The following is a 13,908-nucleotide window of genomic DNA, read 5'->3' on the forward strand; positions in this document are numbered from 1 at the left end:
GTTCATCTAGTATGATGGAGCGCCTTATGTGTAGTTTTAAGAAGCACACACTAGAACTGTGACAAATATCAAAGCTTCACTGGCCCCCAAATCTCTGACATGGAAGTTTTGCGTAGCACCAAGCAGCAGACCTGCTGTTACATCTCAGTTTAAACATCCTTGGTCACGTCACGAAGCAAAAAAATTTATTTGTAGCCTTCACTTGGGTTTAAAAACCCAAAATTTGTTTATCGATCACAAGACAGTTCTGGATCATATATCCACATCCTAATTCTAACATGAGCCTGCAATTCCACTGAACCACTTGAAATTTTATTGCAATTGTGGTTAAGTGAAAAAACGGTCTGCATTAAGATCAGCAACAAAACTCAACAGCAGCAGAAATATTTTTCCCTAATCATCAATAAGTACGTATGTCTATAAGATAATACTAACTCAGAAAATTATTCTGATTATTAGGATAAACTGTCTAAATGCACAAAGCTTGCAGAACCCTGCTAACACACTCTGACTCCCAGACATGATGTTAGGAGGGGGATGGCTATGTAATTCTTGTGGAAACAACACTCTCCCTCTCCCCTAAAAAACCCCACCTCAACTCGTACAGAGTCAGCATGTTTCCCTTTGGCTGAATGACAGGAACGGGGCTGGATTATCTTTCCAGGAAACCCCTGCAGATTATTTAGCTCATGCAGTGTAGTATCCAACCTACAGACCCTTAACCCTTGCCGCAAACTTTGGAAGCTAGTCTGCAGGCAGCAAACTCCTCTGGAGCAGGGGGATTTCAACCCTGTGTCGGCAGGAACAGGATCTAAATATAATGCTGGCTACCTGCCCTGCAGACAGACCAGGAGCACGGACAGGAGCCACGCCACCCGGTCTGGCTGCTGGGGCAGATCCATGCTGGACACAGCACAGCTGCCAGCCCAGACACCCCAGCACCTCCGCTCCCCAAGTCTGCTAACAGGGACCAGCATATAAACCAAAACCCAACAAACCAAGCACAAAGCTATCAAAATGGCATAAGCCAGAACAAACATGAAAAATAAACACGCACAAGACAATTATTCTTAAATCATTAGTATAGTCTCAGTTACGTATCAAAATAACCATATTTTCTAAAGACATTTTCCTATTTGGCGGGATCGTGCAGATCGAGGCCATCACCGGATGTTTTTCTTTAACGCAATTCACTATATTAAGCTAGGAGTCTACCTTTAAGAGTATAAAATTTCAAGGTTCAAGGAAAATGTTAAGGGTTACTTCATCACTGAATTCTCCAGTTCACTGCAGGAAAGTGCAACATAAACCTGAGATATTACCACATTTCTATGAAATTTCAAATTATTCTCTTGCCTTTAAATTTTTTGGTAAATTGAATCAATGAAAAGATTTCTGTGTGTTGCCCTCGAGCACTGAACAGGGGAATGACTGCACTCTACTACTATTTACCCAGCCAGAGAATAGATGCAACTTTCATCCACCCTTCTTTGCCTGTTCTGAATGTTAATTAAAAGAACAATCTAGCCTTTCTTACCCTTAAAAAACAAACCAGCCTGTAAGAAAAGATCATTACGTTTATTGTACACAATGAAAAGAAATGACTGCAAAGTAGAGCTAAGAGGAACAGTTTTGAGAGTATGGTCAGTAGAGTGTATTTGCAGATTTGTTTAAAAAAAAAAAAGTAAACACTATTCTGGAACTGCAGACTACACGCTTTTTATTAAGTTGCATTTTCACTTTCTTCAAGCCAAATACTTGAAAAATAAACATCTGAACGTTGTAAGCACTTCTCTCCTTGTATCCCTCTTCTGCTAGCTTACACCTTTTTTCTTACAGTGTCTACAATAATTGTAATTTGATAAGCACCGGAATTGCTAGTTCCCAGATACATCAAATTGCTGATTTTGATGGGGCTACTTGCAAAGAACGAGGTGGGTCAGTGTTAATAGAAGTCTGGTGAACTCTAGCCCAAAGCCACGATACTGTGTTTGGCACTGTAAAGAATACAAGTGAAATAATTCTTGTCCCAAATTTCTCTAACAAAAAGATAACTTTTGCAAAACAAAATTTAGACTGATTAGAAGTAATTGGAAGTTTAGTTGAGTTTTTGGCAGTTCATTCACTTACCTGTCATTTATAAACTCCACTACTAAACAAACCAAACCACTGCACTGAAAAACATACTACAAATATTCCTGAAATTTATCCTTGTGGGTTTGAACTGAGAAAAAATTTACAACTACCAGGCTGTGAAAAGCTGGAAGTTTGTGAGGATTCCCTTGTATAGGATGGATATTTTCACTCAAGTGAATTGCATTATTTTTAAGTTTTACCAAGATCACTCTTTGAAACTTCATAAAGAGAAGAGTTACCAGACATTTTATTTTATTATTGAAAGCAGGTTGGAGAGCCGCCACTAACCCGCAACATGTAACAGCAAACATGCAGGCAACTCTTAGGTGCTGTTGCACTTTATGCCATAGTCTTCAACTGAGGCCACAGAGCAAGCTTTAGCTACGTACATAGATGGACTGGCCCTGTGCAGTAATCGACTATGCCCAAAAAGAGCTGTCCTCTACAATCCTCTTCCTGGAGCTTCAAATGCTCTTACAAATATCCTTGTTCCAGCCTTGGGAATAAGGCATCAATCTTGAATTTCATTCAGTAATTGTCACCTGAGTCTATTTTGTCTGCACACTGCATATTTTATAAGCTTTTAATAAGTCAAGATAAAAGGGATGCAATTAAGAGTGTCAAAGCAAATAAACTAACCTGGCATGTGAAATTCTGTCATACAGAAAAACCAAACGGAAGTAATTTTAGGCTCATTCATTAAAGACCATGCTCTTAGCACAGGAAAGGAAGCGAAAAAGCAAATCAATAAATAATTAAACAGAGCCTGCTTCCATCCTCTGATGTTCTAGAAAAGACAAACGGCCAAATTAAGACGAAATTTTGTCAGTCAAGGACTAGATCAATAGCCACGGCTAGTATCATTCTTTCATTGAGGTCCTTAGTGGGCACAAACTGGAACACAGAAGAATAACTGGGCTTCAGAGATCAGCAACGACGGACTCATCAGAAGAGAGTTCTCTGAGACCTGACCACGCAGTTTGTGTCTGGGTAATGAGTTACGAGTTACAGCAATTTCATCTCTGAACTGGGTCCTGCAAGGGTTACTCACAAAGTCTTTTAAAACAGGATCAGCTTTTTGGTGGTTAACAAAATGTTGACTGCCAGCCGATGTGGCTGAGAACTGTCTGACAGAGGGTTTTTTCCTGGATGAAAGAGGTGGGGGGGCATGCTAGTCTGTTCCTTCAGAGGCATTTCTCAGTTCACAGCCAAGGACTGGCTGCTTTGGCCCACACATGTTCCCTGACTATTTGATTGCTGACTATTTTGGGGTGGCTGTTCACCCTTTCCATTTTCTACAGAAAGCACTGACAAAACTCTTGGCTTCATTCCAAAGCAGATATGTGGTTAGTTTCTTTTTGTACTTCAAAATGTTTCATAAATGATAAAGCCATTTCCTTCCCATTTCTAAGTCACTCTTGCTAATTATCAAGCTCCAAAACAACTTATTTTTCCAACGTGAAAAAAACCCTCCACGAGTTAGGAGAAGGTTCTCCCCAGATCTACACATCCGTGGTGTTAGAGAGGACGGTGTGCCCGGGAAGGAGAGAAGGCAGCGTGCTGTAACTGATAACCAGTGTACGTGGTTTCGGAGGCAACTTTTTTTGCATTCCACCTACAGAAATAGGGTGAAATCTTGGCCACATGCAAGTTAGCAGGAATTTTTTTCATCAACTCATTTGTTGCTAAGATTTTACCAGAGGAATTCATGCCTTCCCGCAACAGGCAAGTTTACTGCCAACAACCTGTAATTCATGCAAAATACTTAATTCCTTGCTCAGCATTATTGTGAAATATATTCAAGGTTTAAAAAAGACAGCAAAACTGCTGGTTGCTTTAGGGGGAGAAAAGGAGGTTAAAGTTTACATTGATTTTTGCAGCTATGTAAAATTGGGGTGGGAAGATTCTGCTTTTTGTAACAATTGCTCCTGAGCTGAGACGTATTTGAATATAATATTAAACACTTATTTTCCCTGCTCATTTCCCAGTGTTACTGCCAGCACCACAGCTTTAAATTCAACAGTTTTTGCCTGGTTTGAAGTAAATTCTTATAATTGAAACAGAAGCAATGTTAGCCCATTTGCATCCAGTCATCTTCAAAGCCTGCAGGAAACTCCCTGGGTGTGGTTGAAGTCAGTTTAACTTGGCTGAGGCAAAATTAGGATTTGGAAGGTTGTGCACAAATGTTACAGATGCAAGAGAAGCGCCCGTGTGCGAGTGCTCGGGTGCGGGCAGAGGGGGAGGATTCCCACCTCTGGCAGCAGGCTGCTTTGCTGGGGAGCACAGCCAGCAGCTCCCGCCCTCTCCCTGCATGGCCAGCGCGGCGGCAGCTGCTTTAATGGGCTCCCTTGGGATCACTCTCTATCCTGTTCCTCTAAATTATCAGTTCTCATGGGCACTGCAAGCATACTGGATATTATAATCCTGAACTGACTGTGCCCTATTCTTCCTCTCAAATAATTACTACGGGACACATTTATTTACTGTGGTGATTTGTTACTTGTACACATTTTCCGCTAGCTTTTGCTGTGTGTTCTGATTCTCACTTGTGCATTACTAATTCATCACAGATTCATGCTACTAAAGGGGAAAAGGAAAGTGCTGCAATGCCTAGGGTAGATGCAGTCACCCGTAATTTAAACATCTATTCCTGTGTAAGCAAACATAATGGCTCAGGTGGTCCCTTCCTACACTAAACTGTTTATTCCCAGTTAGTAGGAGAGGTATGCAAATAAAATAAAAGCCTCATTCAGTATCCTCTCAATATCGCAACTACTCTTGCAAACATTTCTGTATTGTATATCACGTTAGAAACAGACTGTTAATAGATAGACTCCTGGGTATTTCTTTCACTGCAAAGTAACTAATCTTGACAAGATCTGCCTTGAGTATGATTATGATAATGACCTTTTCCCTGCATGGTTCAAAACCACAATACATCAATATACATTGCTTTGAAAAAAGCCACATTGACATGAAGTGAGAATCTATGCGCCATGGAAATTCAAGGTCCTTGGAAAGATTGCTTCTGAGAGACTCAGAGCCTTGAAGTCAGACTAGGTGTTACACGAAATGGAAGCTCACGAACGCTCACATGTGAAAACCACAACCAAACCTGAGAAAGGCTATTTTCCTGACTACAGTTCCAGCATTACTGAGGGGTAACACGAAATTAATGATAGGCTTGAAGAACGTGCCAGATTTGAAGACTACTCTGAAAGGCTGGTAGATCCCAAATTTGACTTGCCATTTGCAATTTGGTCTTCGAGGCTGAGCGCATTTGTATTGCTTCCTCCCACTGAGCCATCTGTGTGCATCCAGGCAGCATACTGAAACATCAAGTGTTATGAAGGGAAAAGATTTGGAAAGGATTCAATCCTCATCTTGAGCATAAAAATCACCTGGGATAGGAGGGAGAAGTTATACACATGGGAGGTAACTTTTAAAGTTGCTTTGTCTGAGGAAGGCATAACAAACTGGTACTTGTATAGAATTACGCACTCAGAACAAATAATAAAGAAACAGGTCCCTTCCACAACATTTAAGTCTACATTTAAACCTGAGAAGCTTGTACAACGTTCTGGAAAGCAAAGCATCGTGATACCAGATGAATTCTTGATCAGTTCATAATAAACTGGACAGATTTCATGAGATTGCTAACATGTTTAGGTTAAACTATGATAATGTAGCACTAATATATTTAAAAGCACTTAACTGCAGTCAGAACTGTTCAATTGTTTTGTTTTCAATGTGACTGACTGTCCTGGGAATCTTTCACTGATTTTTTTCATCAAGTAACAATAGGCTGACAGCATCCCGCTGCTCAGTTTTAAGATGCCCACTTTCAGGAAGCACAAGAATGGAGACTGTTTGAGACACACACGTTATACCTGAAGTAAAATAGGTTTAATTTAAAAAAGAAAAGGGCCAAGATTCAATTACTGCAATTGAGGAATTCTTCCCCTATACTTGGTACTGGATCCCGCTCCTATGGGTATGCTGGTACACAACACACACAGGAAAAATGCTGCGCTGGGGAAGAGCTCTGGTAGAACAGAGGAAAAACATTCTCCCTAAGGAGGTCTAGTGGAAGTAGTTTTCTCACGGCAAGTAGAAAAGGAGACCTTTACATGACATTTTCATATATAATCAATCTATTTTAGCAATGGGTAAAGGGAGCTGGCAAACAGATTGTGAATATTGGGAATACCAGGAACATTGTCATTCATTTAGCAGTTGATATTGATGCCCATTGTTACGCAGTATTCCCTTTCCCTTTACAAAACCCTTCGCACCAGAACCCCTAGCTTTTGCTGGAAGGCCGGTGATGAGGATCCCCTGCTGCACTGAAACCTTCTCTTGCACAGAACTTGACAAATCCACGCACCAGCTGCACGCGAGGGAGGTGCCTCCATACCTCTGATACCTTCTTCCTGGAAATGCTATGTAATTGCTAAAGCCAGTGACAAAGCAGGTGAGATTTTACTTTTAGATGCTGAACTACAAGCTTCCTGCACATTGTGTCATGTAAGCAAACCCCCTGACAGCTCCCCTAGCACCACCTGCCTCCTGTTTTGTGTCTTTCCACTTGCTCGCTCATGCTGCTCTGGTTTCCATAGTCACCTCAGAGAAACATTTGGGTGGGTTGTGTTTTCTTGTTTCTCCTTTATGAGAGCATTTTAATAGCCAACTGGAATTTCAGTAAAATAATAACAGTAAAAAAAGTAGTCTTATATATGCAAAATCCTGGTTTAAGGCCTAAACAAGCCCACAGGTCAATTTAAAGTCTGTCAGAGAAAAGCAGGCTTTCTGCCCCTGTTTGTTCTTTCACGCCAAATCCAACTCATTATCTCCACAGTTGCACGCTCCCAAAAAGTCTGAGCCACTGTAGCTCACCGGAGATTATGCCATATTCAAACTATACAAATATTTAGAGAGTGGTATAAATCTCCAGGTTTGGAAACTGAAGCAAATGGGAAGCCAGGAATGATCTCAGAAAACAAGAGCTTAGGTGGCAGCCATCAACGAAAAGCCGAGCAGCTACTCACACATAGCTTTACAGCATAACCCAAAATTAGGTTTAGTAACCTAGTGCAGAAAGCAGCAGCACAAACACATACATAGTATTAAGTGATAAGCGATAAACCCCTGAGATTACTTGAACACTGACTATTAAATGCAGACATGGTGTAAGCAAGTCTAATTACCACCACAGTCAGGATGTATCATCATTATCAACCAATGTCATAAACATGCAATGACATTAGACTGAATAATCACACTTTAATCATGTAAGCACTTACAGGTAATCTTTATGAGCTTAATTATTGAATCTCATAATCTGAGCCTCTAAAACTCTTCAGTGTATTTGTTCTCACTGCCATGCAAGACAGGGGAGTCCTGCAAGTGCTAATCACAGCCAAAGCACCAGGTACCACATGCCACCCAGTACACAGAGAGCAGAGCTGGGAAATAAACCTCCCAGGTCTCAGCTCTTGACAAAGTATTTTTACCATGCTTCACCTCCCTGTCAGATATTAATACCTTGCTCTCAACTGGTAATTACACAAATGCCAAGACCTGTCTTGCTATATGCTCAACTGTATCAGATCCGAACACCAAAGAAACAAGTTGCACAAAAACTACAGTCCAACCGCAAAACTGCTTATTCACACAGCTTGAGCAAGGCAACGATAAAATCAATGGCTTGCAACTGCAAATACTGAGCAAGGTATTAAATTCACAGTGCTATACCATTTGTGAGTAAAATTATGCAAGAACTCCAAGGAAACGTGAAGCCTCTTGAGAGGGCGAGAAGCAGCTCATACACTGAGAGCATGGCTTCAGGATTATATTAAACTCTAGCTAATCCTGACCGTGCAGGGAATTTCAGAGATAAAATGCCATAAATATTTTTCCCGCTGACAGAAGCAGCCGCACTGTGCCAGAGATGAGGAAGGAAGTGAAAGCAGGAGGGAACAGAAGGGAGAAACACCGGAGGCCCTGAGACACCAACAAGCGTGGACCCCACAGCCCAGCTCCTCAACCTGGCACTAGTGGGGACAACGGTGGGGTGTCCTCCTGGGCTACGTACTGACTGCAGGTATGGAGCAGAGAAACGCCAGTTCCTGGCTCTGTTCCTACACGTGAGGAAAATCCTGGAAGCAAAGAGACTTCAGGGGTGCCATGGCCCTCTCCTCTCACAGGTCCCGAAGGGGAGGGCTGAGGGCAGCACGGACCTGGAAGCCTCTGCCCTCCACAGAATCCCTGGGGTGCGCCTGCGTGGGCAGGAAGGGCAAAAGAGGGACTGGATGTGAGAAGATAAACAAGGACATAAGCAGGCAGTGAAAACACATGTGTGAAGGCCTTTAAACAATGAAAGTACTGCAGGGATCTCAAGACACGTCTGCAGGTGACTGCAAACTGGCCAAGCTGCCAGAGGTTTACACTGGAGTTCCCACCAGACTATCTGCAACAGCTCCTGTGGAAATCGTACTGCGAGGAGCTTACCTCTCTTTCGTACTCACTTGCTCATGGCTAAGTTTCTCTCGTTTTACTATTCTGTGTCAAGACGTGGATGAGACCCCTGGCAACACAGAAAAAGGTTTGTAGGAGGTGAACATCAAGCCCTACGACCACTATAAAGAATACAAAAGGCAAGGAGAAGGCTCTCAGGATCCTAAGTGGGTGAGACAAACATGTAACACCTAATTTATTCTACGCCTAATCCATCAGCTAGAAACATATATCCGCTTAACAAGTGAACTGTTTAATGTCACCCAGTTTTCTCAGCTGAACAGGCTGTTTGGAGTTAGATTTATTTAAAATCTCTGGTCTTTTGTTCACATATATCAATTATAGTTTACATTTATGAACATATTACACCTCCTTTAGCATACAGTTCTATTTTCAATAGTTTTAAAATAAAGATTTATGTTATTACTCTATACATATTTCAGAGATGAAAGTTAGTACACTTAGCAACTCATGCCACACCATCCTTTTTAAAACCTTATCACCAATGCCAGAGTTGATATGCCACTTAATATTTAGTCTTGCTCACTCTGGACATCACATTACAATTGTCCAGCCTTAAAGTGATGACAATGCTGACTTTTTTCTTCCTTCCCCAATTCTACATTTCTCATTAGGCAAACCAGCAAAAAAGCAGCTTTAATGGCAATGGCTATCACTGCAGCACCATTTCTGTTTTGGAGAAGAGCTGTCCTTCCACCGAGTGAGACGTTGACAGAAACACAAGCACGCACCGTAGCCCATCAAACATCCCTACCTGTTTCCCTGGGAACGCTCGGAGACTTGCATGAAGTGACTGCATCAAGCAGAAGGAAACTCGGAAGAGAGGAATCATGCCTGCACTTCAGCATCATCACTACTACATTTGACAATAAACAAAACTCAGAGATCGAAACCACAGGCAAGTGGAAAGGGAGTATAAATGTATCCCTGGAAGTCTGAACAGGAAAGGAGAGAAGGCATGGTTTAGCAGTGCTGAGGTTTGATGCCAAGTTATGAACTGTAAACCTGTGAAGCAAAAAATAACACTAAAACACAACCATAGACATAAACATGCCAACCTGTTTTTTCATCTTACTGTTATCTCCTACGCTCACCCCTGCATGATTTATCATACAGATGGGTCTTGCTCATTTTATCTTTCAGCCATATGGCTAAAATTAAATGGATGAAATGGTTCTTCGCTTAAGTAATAGGCTATGCCGTGTATGGCTCCTAATCAGCATGATCAGCAGCAGAACACTGCTGACAGGCGCTGGTTTCCCACACAGAAATGGCAGGATGCTGAGATGTCTCCCTTTGCTTCTTCAGAGTCTCTGCAGTCTGGCTGTCTTAAACAAAATCGCTGTGAAAAACTTTTACAGCTCACCTTTTTTATTCTTGGGAACCAGAGAACAGACAAGTCAGGGTGGTCACTGTCACTGCGGCACTAAACAGGCATTTGTCTCAGCACAGAAATCACATTTCATGACCCATCAACAGTTTGCAGAAAGTGCTGCATACTCATAATAACATGTGCCAGGAGTGTGAGAAACCGGAGCTCTGGCCAGTATATTTGACTTTTGCTCCTATATTGCCCTTTACAGGGCAGCAAAATACATGTATTTTCAGTGATTTTATGTATAGATGGATGACGTGCAAATGAAGGTTGACTTCTGATTCTTCTAGAGGGGAATATAGTACATTTTGATAAGAAGTTACAAGTTTGCCTTTTTTTTTTTGAAGGCATATTTAAAATATGTCATTAATATGACATATTAAAAACCAAGTTGCATTCATTGCTCTTTCACCCATAGAATCATAGAATGCTTTGGGTCAGAAGGGACCTTTAAAGGCCATCTAGTTCAACCCCCCTACAGTAAGCAGAGACACCTTCAACTAGATCAGGTTGCTCAAAGCCCCATCCAACCTGACCTTGAATGTTTCCAGGGATGGGGCCTCCACTACCTCTCTGGGAAACCCATTCCAGTGTTTCACCACCCTCATTGTAAAAAAATTTCTTCCTTATATCTAGTCTAAATCTAGCCTCTCTTAGTTGAAAACCGTTACCCCTTGTCCTGTCACCGTAGGCCCTGCTAGAAAGTCTGTCCCATCTCATCTATCCTCTTTTTTATCAGAAGCATACAGGTAATATTTAACTTTCTTGGTACCCATAAATTCAATCCAACTTCTTACCCTTTTTGACTGAATGAGTATCATTCACTAGGATATAGCTATGCAGTAAACACCCTCAAAAGCCAACAAAAAAACCCCTCCAGTAAACCAAAAAACCAAGGAAATAGCCAGCAGGTAAATTCCTTCAACTACTAAAGAACGTTCAGGATGAAGCAGCGTATATTAACAGAAAAGATAACATAAGAACAAATGTGTTAATTGCTTTAGATGGTTGTAGCATCTAAAATAAGAAATAAAGACAGAAAATTCACAAAAAAAGATAGCAATAACCTAGGACTTGAATAGTCATCAATTACTCTTTCAGTTCCTCTATGAGATAACATGATTACCAAAAATAAACATGCCCGCAGGTAAATGGATATGTGATCTCTGGCCTCCATTGGACTCCCTTTGAACACATTAAATGTCTAAGGTCCTTCTATACATGGGGAAACTGAGGTACAGAAGTAACAAGACTTACCCATGAACATACAAGCAAACCCATGACAGAGCAAATGCTAAAACTCAGGAGCCCTGAAACTTGATGTTCGTTTCCTGAGGTCCATAATAAATGGGTTACCTATAGCTATCTTTGGGGAGGAAAAAAACCCAAACCACAAACCAAAACCCAAAAGATAAAAAGAAAGGAAAACCAAACCAATATGCTAGGTAAGAATGCTGAATCCATTACTTTTAGTAGTACACAAACAGAAGAGGTGAAATCAATGCATATATCAACACAACTGTGTGGAAGAACACAATTCACTAGTTAACATCACATAAGGAAGACACGAAATTAAGGAAAGTATCTCCTTTTGAGCTTTTCAACCATTTATAACCTAGCATCATCCCTGTATTACATAATACTTTAGCTGAGTTCTTTTTGGGTCCTGAATCACAGTTCTTGTTTCTTTCACTTAGCAACCTGATCTACCATTAAAGTAATTTTCATATCTTACCATAAAACCAAGTCAAATGCTCCCCTAAAACATGCTTCAAATACCTTTTACTGAACTCCATTACACAACACAATTCTTCCAGCACAAGTAAATCAAACCCAAGAATATACAACTTTCTGTTCATGCCAAAAATACTCCTCTTCTCCTATACTAATTCAACTTTTCAGTAGTATGAATGCGTCTGTGCTTCTTCTGCACATGGACCAATTGGGAAGGAAGAACAGCAACAGCCTACCAGAAACAGTATGTGGATTTAGTAGGGAAGAACTTTATCTTGCATCTTTCTGCAAATGTTTCTACAGAAGCAAATTAACACATCAGGCCTCTTTGGCACAGGGAGTTAAGATAACTACTTCCACAGGAACCATCCAGTTGGGATGCCAGAGATTCATGCTCACAGACTTTCAAGTAAGACTACCTCTAATGCACGAAACAGGACTTTGTTTGATTTGCTCAGAGAAATGCGATCCAAAGAACATGCTGTTTTTTTCCCCCGAAGTCTGAGAACGTGAAATGTTTTCTGCTTTAAATATCATTACAGGAATCAAACACAAGTTGTAATTGCACTCCACTAGGAAACAGTATTAGCACCATACAAATAAAGGACGCTGCCAGAAAGCCAAGACTTCAATCCTTCTCCATGTTCATAACTAAAAGAACTCATAGTCTACTGTTGGTGCTAGGGGAGAACAACAGGAATAAGGCAAAAGCACATCAAGGACAGGAGCAGCATAGCAGAATACACTCTATGAACATTTTCCTGCTTTCCCTCCCACACCCTCAGGCCACACAGTTTCTCCTGCCAAAAGACAAAGGGCTTAAAAAAAAAAAAAAAAAAAAAAAAGAAAAAGAAAAAGACATGAATTTAACAACCCCTAAAAATGTTCTCTAGAATTCAGAGACAAAAGACTGGTATGCAAAGCAGAACCGGGCAGAAAACTGCAAATTGATGATTTTGCCAAGTAAAAACCAAGTTCTTGCAGCCCTTGCTTTCTACCTCAGGACAGTACTAAAGCATGCCCTTGATTTATACGCACTTATAAAACCTTTCATCCTTTCAGCAGTTGCATATTACAGCCTGTATGAGATGAATTCAAATTCAGCTATTAATTTCTCTGTAGCACCCAAAGTAAAATTTGCATCTTTAAACTTTACTATCTTTTCTTGCAGCATCATAGAAAGCTGAAAGCACCAATTCCATTTAGCCAATAATAAATAGTGAGATACGCTTATGACAGTTGCCTCCTCATAAAAAGGATTTTAGTGGAGAAAAAGTGCCATGATCAGAGAAATGTAACTAATAACCAGTAACCCTCACAAGGACACAACCAGAATCCATCAAGAATCCTTGCTAATCACAGCAGTAGCATGAGAATATCAACCTTGCAGGGGTCAAGTACTTAACCTGCTGTGCTGCAGGTACAAACCAGCTTTTCTCAGTTCTCTGGAAATGGAAAAGATGACCCTCCTACTACTTAATACTTTTACACAAGATCATCATTATTCTGTATTTTGCCAGTTCCCACAAACTGGAAATAAGAGCTGAAAATAAGGTCCAAGACATGGTTCTACGTCATGGAAGCAGGATTTCGCCTGCAGCATCCCAAATTGTTCTTGATCATTAGATGTTATTAAAACCACATTCTGTGAGGCCACTGGGGATTTCACCACAGCAGTTCCCTGGTATACTCTGAAAACAGAGGGAAACATAACTTTATGAGGACTGCGAAGTCATGCAGTTTCAGGCAGACAATGACAATATTTTGCTGGTACTGCTCTGTGATTTGTGGTAAATACCCAACAGTCTCACCAGCGATGTGATACTACCGTGATAAAGATTGTGTCATCACCCACTATAAAATGCAGCATCGTGGTGGGTGCAAATAAACAAGCAACAGTGAACTACTACACAAAGCCTTCCCAGTCCTTTCCCTTTGCAGGAAGGCTGTACTTGCTGAGCTTCTGTAACCTTTAGCAGCCAAGAAGACTGGAACTAAGGGGGAACTGCACAGAATAACTAACACAATCAGGTGTATATTCAAACTTGTCCGTACAGGCCAATTCGGACAAGCCTGCATTCAGAGGAACAGCTAGCACAGGACACAGCAACACATGCAAATAGCAA

General features: G+C 41.0%; 1 protein-coding gene across 4 annotated transcripts in view; it reads right to left on the reverse strand.

The window, feature by feature from the left end:
• Positions 1-13,908, reverse strand: part of ARHGEF10 (Rho guanine nucleotide exchange factor 10) — a 101,050-nt gene that overhangs the window by 36,940 nt on the left and 50,202 nt on the right. The window lies entirely within an intron of this gene.

This window comes from Egretta garzetta, unplaced genomic scaffold (assembly GCF_000687185.1).
Source record: "Egretta garzetta isolate BGI_Z169 unplaced genomic scaffold, ASM68718v1 scaffold62, whole genome shotgun sequence".
NCBI classification, from domain to species: domain Eukaryota; kingdom Metazoa; phylum Chordata; class Aves; order Pelecaniformes; family Ardeidae; genus Egretta; species Egretta garzetta.